The sequence below is a fragment of the Chelonia mydas genome, chromosome 2 (assembly GCF_015237465.2).
Source record: "Chelonia mydas isolate rCheMyd1 chromosome 2, rCheMyd1.pri.v2, whole genome shotgun sequence".
Taxonomy (NCBI): Eukaryota; Metazoa; Chordata; order Testudines; family Cheloniidae; genus Chelonia; species Chelonia mydas.
In genome coordinates, this window is record NC_057850.1 from 111,212,869 (window position 1) to 111,216,586 (window position 3,718).

A 3,718-nucleotide genomic window follows, 5' to 3' on the forward strand; every position below is an offset into this window, starting at 1 on the left:
TCAGGCAGTTAACTGGTGCTGTGTGACCAACACCCCCTCAGTTCCTTTTCTACTGCAGAGATTAAGTGATAAACTCTGAAGTAGAGGTGAGGAGGGAGGGTAGTGGAGCACCTACAGGGACACACATCTCGAAGAACCTACATTACTGCACAAGGTGAGTGACTTTTTATTCTTCTTCAAGTGCTGTGCCTATGGGTGCTCCGCTTTAGGTGACTTCGGAGCAGTACCCTCTGGTGGAAGAAGGGGGCTTCGGAGTTGAAGTCATGACAGAAGACAGTACAATGAGTCTGAAAGAGGCATCAGATGTTGCCTCTTGCTCTAATGCGTAATTCTGAGTAAAAGTATGGGCCGAAGCGCAGGTTACAGCCCTACAGATGTCCATGATAAATACGTTGTTAAGGAAAGCAACAGAGGTCAGTGTTTATGCTGTGTCTGTGTGGGACATCGTTTAAACGGAGCCACGCTTGCAGGCCACACGTGTAATCTTGTGCATCTGATGACGAAGGTCATGGCAACCATGTGGCCGAGAAGTTGCAGGCAAGTCCTGTCAGATACCTGTGGACTGTTTCACGTCGTGGATATGAGGTTGATTAGAGTGAAAAAGCGTTGCCTTGGTAGAGAGGCTATGGCCTCGGGAGAATTGGGATGGGCCCCAAATGAACTCCAACTCTTACACTGGTGTTAGAGTGGACTTTTGTGCATTTATTTGGAGTCCTAATCTCGTGAAGAGGGTCACCATCTGTTTGACGGCTTGTAATACTGCTTGCCGTGTTGGTGCTTTCAGCAGACAGTCGACCAAGTTCGAGATTATCATGATTCCGTTTCTGCTGAGGTAGGCAGCAACCACTGCTAGTACATTTGAAAAAACTTGAGGGGCATTGGATAGGTCAAAAGGAAGAACCTTGTATTGGAAATGTTCTTGTCCAATAGTAAATCAGAGAAACCTCCGAAGTGAGGGATGGATTGTTATATGAAAATACACATCCTGGAGGTCGAGGGCCGAGAACCAATCCACTCTTTCTAGTGCTGGAATTATGGTGCCTAGGATGACCATTTTGAAGTGCTGTGTCTTCACGAACTTGTTGAGTCACCGTAGATCAAGTATGGGTCTCCACCCATCCAACTTTTTCTTTATGAGAAAATGGAATAAAAATCCCCTCTCTCTGTGTCTTGTTGGAACAGGTTCTACTGCTCCTAGATGTATGAGATGGATTACCTCTTGACACAGTAGATGCTCATGAGAAGGGTCCCTGAAGAGGGATGGGAAGGATGGTGGATAAGGGGTTTGAAAAGAAAGGGGCTGGAGTAACCTGTTTGTATGATTTCTAGCACCCAACTGTCAGACGTGATGGTTTTCCAGATTGGATAAAATGGAACTAGGCAATCTCTGAAAGGTCAGGAGAGAGTAGACGTCTTCAGCACAGAAAGACATGGAGCTCTTGGGCCCTCAACAAAAGCTTCAAATTTGTTGCCTGGATGTCTATGGCTGCAACGCTGCTGCTGGAAAAATAGGCTGTCATCTTCTCAATGGCCTCTGTGACTCTCATATGCCGGTGTTGCTGTGAATACGGAGCGTGGCTTTAACGCTGAGGGGCATAGTAACAGTGCAGCTTGGAGGGCTGTTCTAGAGATGAGTTGTCCCTGATAAAACTCCTGAAAATTGTTCTTATCTTTGGAAATAAAGTCAATAAATTCAGAAAACCGTGTAGTAGTAGTTGTAATCATACTTTGCCAGCAAGGCCTCATAATTGGCTATCCGGAGATGTAGTGTAGCCAAAGAGTAAGCCCTGTGGCTGAAAAGGTCAAGCCTTTTCCAGTCCTTATCATAAGGTGTGTGCTTGGGCTGCTGTTGCCTGTCACATTCACGGACTGCATCAACCACCAGTGATTTGGGTGTCGTATGGGAGAAGAGGAAGTCTGTACCCTTCACTGGCACATAATATTTTTTGTCAAGACTTCTTGCAGGTTGGAGGAGCAGTTGCAGGGGTCTGACAAATGGTCTTGTCAGGTTCCGTTATTGCATTGTTCATAGGTAAAGCAATTTTGAAAGAAGAGGATGTATTCAAAATGTCCACTAGTTTGTGCTGTGTCACCTGGACCTCTTCCAGAGAGATGTCCAGTGAACTTGCTACCCTTTTAAGTAGGTCCTGGAATTGTTTGAAATCAACCCCCATATTAGGGGGAAGAGGCATGACGGTGGAGGAGGCACAATTCTTACTGGTGGCTGCTCTCACTTTTCCTAAAATATTGTAATTTATTTATTGCTAGCTAGTAAGTCTGTTGTGAAAAGTGATATTAACAAACATACAAATATCACTTTTCACAGCAGACTTACTCAGCCCTGGCAAGCCTGGGGACAAATTAAGCCCTGGATGGAGAGTTGGGGAGGGAGTGGGTGCCAGGCGAGATGGGGGCAGGTGGCTGGGGGAGGCAGTGGGGGGCTTGATCCTGAAGCCCTGCAGCCAGAGCCAAAAGTCGTGGGGCCTGGGGACAGAGCCTGAAACCGTGTGGCTGGAGCAGGCCTGTCACTGCGTAGCCAGAGCCCGGAGCTGGAGTCCAAAGCCCCATGGCCAGAGCCTGCTGCCCCACCACCACAGCACTGAAGCTCAAAGCCTGAGCCCTACCACCCCGGGAAGGCAAAGAACTCACCATCTGCCTGCTCCTACAGCATTGTGCCTCAGCTGACTCCAGGTGGAGGCCCCAGCAACCAAACACCAAGGCAGTGCATCCAAGACAAACAGTGAAAGGAAGGTGGAGGGTGCGCTACTTCGCCCACCCCATCCACAGCCCAGAAGGCTGTGGCCGCAAGAAAAGCCACTAGTGGCTGTATTTGAGAAACATTGCCATAGGAGGCCAGGGGAAGAGGATATGAAAGTTGTCCCTGCCTAATCTCCCTTTGACCATCAAATAGCTAAAAAAATTAACAAAAAGTTGTCCTGCTCGGGGGGGGGGGGGGGGGGGGGGGGGGGGAGACAGGAGATTTGCAGGGGCTTTTTAAATGTTCCAAAAATCATAGCAACTCAGCAAATGAATTTAAGGTTCTTAAAATATAGGTCACGTGTTCACTAGAGAAGAACTGATTGCCAAACACAGTAACATGTTTCATGGGTAACAGATACTATATGCAGAAACAGGGGGGAGGGGAGACACAAAAACAACTACTCTAAAGATGCAGCAGTTTAAACAAAATATTTACATGTATTTAACAGCTACAATAAAGGCCGAAGAGATTAGCTGGGGTTTAATGGCTGGTTAGATCATTAATGCATAGAAAGCACCCCAGTGCCTCACAATTCTTACTAGTTATCACACACACAATACTACTGTAGTTGAGGTAAGCAGAAATCTCAGTGTGCTTATCCAAAGTACCTTGGTCTGAAAAATTCAGGCTGCAAGCCTCATTGTGACAACTGATTTCCTAATTTTGGCCATGACAAAAATACCATAACAGGTTCTCTTTATTTCCACTTCCAAAGTGAGCACAGCAATTGAACAAAACCCGATAGAGTGAGTGAGTGTATCATTTTCTGAGTTATGATGCAATTTGGTCCATTTATTTTACCTAAAGTGAGATTCACCCATCCTTAATTACAACCCAGAATACTACCACATCTCAAGAGCAAAACTTCAAGTCTTTTTCCTGATCTTGCTATGGGGTGCAATTATACATAAACTACTTTGGATGACCATGTACAGCGCCATAAAGCTAATACATTAA